This window comes from Triticum aestivum, chromosome 2A (assembly GCF_018294505.1).
Source record: "Triticum aestivum cultivar Chinese Spring chromosome 2A, IWGSC CS RefSeq v2.1, whole genome shotgun sequence".
NCBI classification, from domain to species: domain Eukaryota; kingdom Viridiplantae; phylum Streptophyta; class Magnoliopsida; order Poales; family Poaceae; genus Triticum; species Triticum aestivum.
In genome coordinates, this window is record NC_057797.1 from 787,695,047 (window position 1) to 787,703,221 (window position 8,175).

Genomic DNA, 8,175 nt, shown 5'->3' on the forward strand with positions numbered 1-8,175 from the left:
ACATACATATATAATATAATGCTAGTAGATCAGTTTTCTTTATTTTTTTATTAAGGAAAAAAAGAAAAGGAAAGAAAAAGGAAAATATTTGGAAACGCGTGACGCGTGGGTGGGCTCTGGTGTGGTGTGGTGAGTTGACCTGACATGGGCCTCATCCTCCTCCTCTGCTTTCTTTCTTCCTCCGTCGTCTTGGTCTTGAAGCAGAGCAAAGCAAATCAAATCAGAGAGGAGAGAGCAAGATCCCCCCTCTCCTCCTCCTCCTCCTCCTCCTCCTTGTTGGTCTGCTGCCTGCGAGGATTGTCCAGTCCAGATCTGTCTTTCTTTCTTTCTTTCTTTGATTTCCAACCAACAAACATCAGATCAGATCAGATTAGACTGGATTTGATTGGTTTGTTGCCTAGCTGTTGATCCATTCCGATTCGCCCTTGTTGGATTTGGATGGACTCCCATTCCCATTCCCATTCCCATTCCGATTCCAACCCCAACTCCAATCCACAGCATTCTTCTTCTTCTTCTTGTTGTTGTTGTAATGGATTTGGAGGAGGAGGAGGAGGAGGAGCTGCTGTTGATGCTCCTAGTACAACAAATAAGGAGGCGGCGGAGGAGGAGCAACAACAACAACAAGAAGAAGAAGATTTGGGCTTGAAGCTGCAGCTGCAACAACATGTAGATGAGGAGGAGGAGGAGGAGGAAGAAGAAGAGGAGGATAACAAGACCAAGCCCACCACAAGAAGAAGAAAAGTGGTTCGCTTCAACGACTGCAGCCTCACCCAGGTCCTCGAGTTCCAGCCTAGCAGGTATCTATCTATCTACTCTCCTTCTCCTTTTGGTCACTATTATTTATTTACTTGCTCTGCTTTCATTCCATTCCATTCCATTTCCATTTGGGACTTTCTTGCAAGTAGGAGTATAATTTAATTTTGCACAAATTGTACACTACATAGTAAGAAAGAAAGAAAGAAAGAAATCTCATCTCCTAAACTCCTAAACTCAATCCTAAAGCAAAACACACTCAACTCACCTGAAATTCATTTCATTATATGTAATGTTATGAATGTATGCACTCCGCCAAGGTATCATGCATGTCAGCAGCACACCAACCAATTTATCTTTTTTATCTACATACATACATACATACGTACATATGCTGTGTGCCCCTGATGCTCATAAGTGGACCCTGCTGGCCTGCATCATATATATCATCAACATTGCGCTTCTTAATTACTTGCTGCTTTACACTTACTTAATCTCATCAACTGACTCGAGCGACTCAGATAACAACAAGTTTACACACATAATCATTTCCCTAATTAATTTATACACGCGCACACACACACACACACACAAGTGTGGCACCAGGCCTAGTGTTGTTATTTAGTCGTCAATTCTTTTGGCCTGTGCTGTTGTTTGCTAACTGCAAGAGGGTGCCTGCCTGCCTGCCTGTGTTGTTGTTTTGACAGCTCCCGTGAGGACGCCATCTCCTTGTGTGCCCGGCTTTGCACTTGGCTCTGCGGATCAGAAACTACTGATGATCATCATAATCATATTCATCCATCCTCATAGGTGATTGATTGATTGATGCGCCCCATTCCCATCATGGGAGTTGAATTTATGGGAACTCAATGCTTGTGCTCAAGTCAAGACTCAAGAGGATGGATGGATGGATCAACAGTCAGTGACACAAGGGAGGGCCTGGCCTGGCCTAATGAATGAATAGGTGTATAGTTTTGATGATCAGTTCCTTTTCTAAAAAAAAGTTTTGATGATCAGTCTAGCTAGTCTAGTGACTACATCTTCCTTGTGAGTTCAATTAATCAATCAATTAGCTTATTCCTGCTACCTACCACTTTGCTTCAGCTGTATATATATATATATATATATATATATATATATATATATATATATGTCTGCTTCACCTGGGCTAGCTGGGTCCTCTCCTCTTGGAGACTGGTGATGCTCCCTGCCTCCAGGCTCCAGTCCAGCATGCATGTTTCTGAATTCATGCCCCCCTCCCCTATCAACTTGAGGTAAGCATCTCCCTCTCTCTCTCTCTCTTCAGTTGCTTTGAGCCTCAGGACTGAAGCCGATCGATAACTCATGCATGGACTCTGATACTTGCAGCCTTGTGTAATGTGCAGCCTGCACAAGCCGGTGGTGCCGTTCCTTCCAGGAAGGCGGCCTGCGCTTTTTTCAAGAGCTCTGGCAAAAAAGAAACTATATATGAACCAGCGCGGCGGCCTCGGAGCTCTACATCAAAAAGAGTTAGGGTTCGTTTTTGAGGGATGAACAGGGTGGCCGTCAAGTGTGTTACCAGCGACCGCATCGAAAAATTGTTCCTGGCGGTTGCCTACATTAGCTGTGCGGCTTCGCGGGTTGTGCATCCATTCTTTAATACAGTATTAAACAAACATCTTTTCAAATTACATCAACATTTTTTTCTTGACTATACTACATTAACATTTCATCAATAAAACGCTTCAACACTTTTTTTAAATTACGTCAACACTTTTTTTTTATTAATTACATCAACATATTTGAAAATATGAGCACTTTTTCAAAATAGTTATGAATTTTTGGTTACTTTTATATTAATAAATTAATTACATATAAGTTATTCATATTTTTCTTTATCTTTATAAAATGAGAGAAAATGTGCATCTTTTTAATAGCCCCTGCCCTATTTAAGCTCCGTTGTGTTTTTTTCACGCTTATCCCAGTTCATAGTTTATTTTTTTTTCGTTATGTTTCATACTTTCTTTTGTTTCATTTGTTGTTTCTTGTTTTATGTATTCAATTCATCTGTTTTTTTTAATCTTTCACTTTTTTGTCGTTTATTTTGATTAATTTATGTTTTATTGTTTGCTCTTTTTTTATTTCCTTTTATGTTATATTAGGGCAAAAAAGGTACATGAAAAAAATTAGTGACATGTGGTTACTCATTTTAGGTTCATGAATATTCGTTTTTAAATGCATGGATGAACATATCTTCTAAAGTACAAATCAAGACATGAATTTGACCTAAACTTAAATGAAAATCAATAGATAGACGGACAGTCCCTATGGAAAATAATTAAGGCGACATGCAGCAGCCGCAAGCATCTTCTGCAGATCGTCGATCGGTTGATTGCTAGTATGTATGTATCCAGGACCGAGCCGGGCCCCAGGCAAGCCTCAGGCCCAACATGCGCTACAATCTCAACTAAGGAATCCGATGTCATGAACCGGTCCACGTTCCGGGCAGTTTGGTGCCTGACTACGCCTTTGGCCCATTTAGTTGGGGGCGCTGTGCGCTTTTCGAAAGCTTCCACCTAGAAACTAGGGGCTGGCCGCCGTGTCTGGTTAGGCCAGCCCGATGGACTGCATTTCGTCCTGTAATGGCGGTGACGGTTTGAATAAAAGCTTCGTGAATTGTCTAAAAAAACCCTAGAAGCTTGGAGCGGTTTCAGCAACTTCTTCCTGGTTTTGGGTAGGTTCCGTCTATTTTTTCTTTTCTTATTCTTGTTCTTTTTTTCTCCACTGTTTTTCTTTTGGGTTATTTCCTTTTCCTGTTTGTTTTGTTTTCTTATATTTTTTTTATTGAACATTTTTTTTTCAAATTTATGAACATTTTTGAATTTATGAATGTTTTCTAAAATTTGTGAGCATTTTTTTAAATTCAAGATTAAATTGTTTCAAGTTAAAATGAAACCGACCGAAATAAAACAATGAAGTGAAAAAAAAATCTAAAAAAGAGTGCGCTTATTTGCTGGGTTTAGCGCCTTGCTGTTGCTCGATAGGCCAGGCCCATGTAGGAATGGCGTGAGCTAAGGGGGCTTAGTGGTCCCTAGAACCGACACATATTATTACAACTAGTGGACCCGTTGCGCCAAATGGCGCAAAGGCACGCTAAACCCATGCACGCGATGAAGAAAATATCTATGGTTTAATCCCCTTTAAAAGAAAACCCGGTGGACTGTTGTCTACAATGAGATCTATATACACATTTTAATTTGATAGCACAGAGTCCATTTAAAAGAAAATAGGCACACACACACGGCATGTGTTAAAAAATTGTTAAAGAAATACATAAGTTGGTGCTAAAAAATATATGTATATCTAATAGCACGTGGGAACATATTAATGAGGCATTTTTTTAGGAGGGGTATCTCGCCAAATGGCGCAGCTTCCCATCTGAAACCATGTGCGCATCGAAAATATTTGTATTTTTTTTAGTAATTTTATGTTTAAGCAAATGCAAAGACCATGGCTATATTTTTTGAAAATATTTGGTGTAGTAGAAGTAGGTTTTAGCAACTAACAATTCAAACCCTTTAACATGTAAAATTAAGGATAATTTATCTTTGAAAATATATACTTGAGCTTGCATAATTTTATGTTATTCAGGTACCATAGAGCCATGTTAGTTGCGATGACTTCTCCACCATTGTGTCTTCTTCCTTGGTAGAATAGTTGTAAACTAAAGTAGTAGTGAAACAAAAGATATGCTCAAAACAAAAAGGTGGTGCCACATGGAGAAAATCAGCAAGAACGAGGAACACACAATACAAAGGGTTGCACCACTCAAGAATCTATATGAATCCATCACGGTACATTTCCCACAAGCTGCAACCTAATCATCCTAACAACTTGATCTGAGTTGAAACCAATCAAACATCCCAAGATCTTTTCAGTAACTCACAAAGACAATTTTTTTTTAAAAGAATTCTTGGAACACCTCTTCTCACATGATTTCGCAATGGTAAAGCCCAGGAATCTTCAGTCAAAATTGTTGAGGACCAAACAATACAGCCGCTCCCAATCGCATACGCAAAAACCAGGCCCTCCCAATGACATCTGTATATATATAGGAACATATTTGTATTTGCCAGGAAAATACACTGCCACACATGCACACTAGCATTATTCAGCATGTCCACCAATCAATCAATCAAAACCAATTAATTAACCATGGTTGCACAAACAATAAGGAAATATTTTAGCAAAAGTTGTCCGTTAGCCGGTCCTAGCTATTTCTTGCAATCAGAAGCAAATAAGTTTGGTTGCACGAACAAATAAAGAAATAGTTTAACCGAAGTTGTCCTTTAGTCGGTCCTATTATCTAATTTCCTAAAACTGCAGAATATAGTAATACACACTCATAACATCAAAATGCAAGTTCCGTTCAACAGAATCTTCTGATAGATTCTTCATCTACCCTTGTTTATCAAATCTGCAAACACGGTGTCAAGCTAAAAAACATATGCTTTCCTATGAAATCAAAGTCAAAGACACAAGAGTAAAGAGGTAATTAAAGAGAAAGGAGCACCACTTAACAGAGATTTATCATGGGCTGACTATTGCTGCTGCAGTATGATTCTTTGGCCCCAGCGTTGTGGCTTTCTCATCTCACATTGTTCGTCTGCACTGCATATATAGGTCAATGGATAGGAACTGTAAAAAGATGTCTAGTTGGAAACTGCATATATATATAGTTCAATGGATATATAGGAACTGTAAAACGAAGCTAACTAATCCAAGATTTCCTTTGTAGCCTAGAAAAACAAAAAATATCTTCCATTATCATTTGAACATGCACATGTCCCTGCTCTAGTTTACTTTATTAAAACCAAAGAAATACAAGGTGCTATCTGAACTACCACAATCAATATCTATTAATTACATCGAAATTGGAAAGTAGCTCCTCCTCCCACGGCTTCCACGCGACGAGGGCTGTCATATCCTGTCCTCCTCCCGCGGCTTCCTCGTGAAGTGGTGGTGGGGGTGGATAAGGACCTCGGGAGGCGGTCTAAAGAGGCGAGAGAGCTCCTGGGGCTGTGGGAGGGAAGGGAAGGGAGAACCGGAGGAGGGAGGTGGCGCGGCGGCTGTGTCGACGAGGAAGGGACGACAGACGGTTGCCGCTCCTGCTGCTGTAGACGAGACGGAGACGCGGCATGGGGGGGCATGGCGCAGGAGTCAGGCAACGAGACGAGAGTGCAGCTGAGGAGCGGGAGCAGGAGCAGCGCCGCCCACCCGTCGTCTCGTCGCGACAGCTGCGATCATGGTCAGCAATTCAGCATGCTCCATCATATTAACCGAAATTACACAACTATGACAAGTCCTACCGAATCTGCGACATCTACCAAGGTACGCTAGTCTTCACAGTGACTTGTCCTGGTTTTAGTCTTCAGCGCAATGCACATGTGGAAGTAAACTGACGCTGTTATCTGGCTAATTTTTTTTGGCGTTGTAGACCGGCCATTCTTCTCCCGGGTCGAAACGAAGGTTTTCAAAGAGTTCTTTGGCGTGCCACACAGCAAATTCGACAGGGAAGCCTGCAGGTTTGCTGGCTCTTGCTTTGATGTTCGTGTATCTACATGTTCAGTTAGTTCTTTGTGATGCTAAGTTGATTTATCTGCTGGGCTGCCTGTCATTTCCAGTGCTTGTGTGGATAACATCAAGATGGTGTATGGTCAGGACTCTCCTGAGCTTGGAAACTTCAAGCAGGTCATTAGGGAGGAAAGTAGTAATCATGGAGGATAAGACCTATGCTTGCTGAAGTTCTTAATCACACTTCTTTTCTTTCATCATGTGAAGTCAGGTCTATACCTAGGAATGGGAATGTCATTGCTCATTCCCTAGCTAAGAAAGCTTTTATGCAAAGAGCTGTCTCTAGTTCTTCAATCTTATGCAGCAAATCTTCTGGATGTAAAGCTCAGCAAGCTTTAAATTCAATCTCCTTTCCTTTTGGAAAGTTCATCTCTGTACACTGTTTGGGTTGCAAATAAATAAAATCAAGGGCTCTCTTTGAGGGCCTATATGTTGTACAAAAAGGTTAAATTGTTGGATACCACATGTCCACATATACTGGTACCTGATTGATTATGGAGTGTAGAGTACTCACTCACCGAAGCAGTTGAAAACCGGAACACAAATACTGGCACCTAATTCTCACCTATGAATGAGTCTACATTTAAGTGAATCTTGTTCTGCTCAGAGTTGGGTTTGTTATTTGTTTATCAAATTTTGATGCACTACCAGAATCGGCCCCTATGCCGACGGCCATGGCCATCGGTGTCGGTGTCAAAACCGGCGGATCTCGGGTAGGGGGTCCCGAACTGTGCGTCTAAGGCTACGGCGGAGGTGTCTGGACTGAGGCAGAGTCTGGAGCAGGCCGAAGGGGAACTTCGCCGAGTGAAGAAGCAGCTGGAGGATAACCAAGGTATGCCGAAACCTTGTTCCGTTTAGCACAAATGAATAAGTGTGCCTGATGAAAGTATTTTTATTGTGCGCTCTAGGGGCGATGGCCGAAATTGAGGCTCTTAAGAAGGCTGTGGCTTAAGCCGAGAAGAAGGCAGCCGCGGAGCAGGCTCTTCGCGAAAAGCACGAGGCCAGGGTCATTGAAGCTGAACGAGAGCTTCAGGATGCCGTGAAGAAAAGCGAGACTTTGGAGCAGACTTTATCAGGGAAAGAATCCGAACTCGCCCAAGGTCGCCAGGCTGAAAGTAATGTCCGGGAGGAAGCCCAAGTTGCTCTGAAGGAAATTCAGGAGGCGAGGCAGATTGCGGCTTGTAAGGCTTTTTCTATACAAAGCGGTATTTTTGAAATGAGAAAATCAAGTTGATAATTTGAATTCTGATTTCTCCAGGGGTGTTTGCGGAGCTGCCACGCAACATATCTGATGCCGCCTAATTCTACCGAGCCGAGGAAACGAGGACTACAGAGAAACTCTTCTGGTCGCAATATTTGGCGCCGAATTATCCGGTGCCATTTACCAATCAGCTGAAGCAGCTGATCGAACTGCACAAGGCGGCCGAACTAGCCATGAAGGATTTGATTGTCCGGCTATGGCCTGTCGAGCCAATTCCAAGAAGTTATTTTGGGCTCGTGAAGCGGCTTGTGAGTGCCTGCCCTCGACTCAAAGTCATCAAGCGGTTGGTCTGTATGGAGGGTGCGCGAATGGCCTCCGCCCGCGCAAAAGTGCACTGGGGAAAGGTCGATGCGGAAAAGCTGATGACCGAGGGACCGCCAGAGGGGAAGAAGCACCGCAAGCCCGAATTATATTATGATAGTGTCCTAAAAGGAGCCCGCCTTGTGGCGGAGAAATGCACCAAGGACATTGTATTTCCATGAATACAGTCATGCTGTCCTTTGTAATGCTAAACAAGGTCATTTCTATTATTTATTGCCTGTTATGTG

At 42.2% G+C, this 8,175-nt stretch overlaps 2 long non-coding RNA genes across 2 annotated transcripts; both read left to right on the plus strand.

Annotated features, from left to right (window-relative positions):
* Positions 1–2,446, plus strand: LOC123191272 (uncharacterized). Its single transcript, XR_006496782.1, has 3 exons — positions 1–797; positions 1,461–2,027; positions 2,122–2,446. It is a non-coding gene; the product is annotated as an uncharacterized lncRNA (long non-coding RNA).
* A 3,375-nt stretch (positions 2,447–5,821) lies between these two features.
* LOC123186815 (uncharacterized) lies at positions 5,822–7,960 on the plus strand. The gene is made up of 4 exons (XR_006493716.1): positions 5,822–6,123; positions 6,230–6,317; positions 6,417–7,198; positions 7,275–7,960. It is a non-coding gene; the product is annotated as an uncharacterized lncRNA (long non-coding RNA).
* Positions 7,961–8,175: the final 215 nt, after the last annotated feature.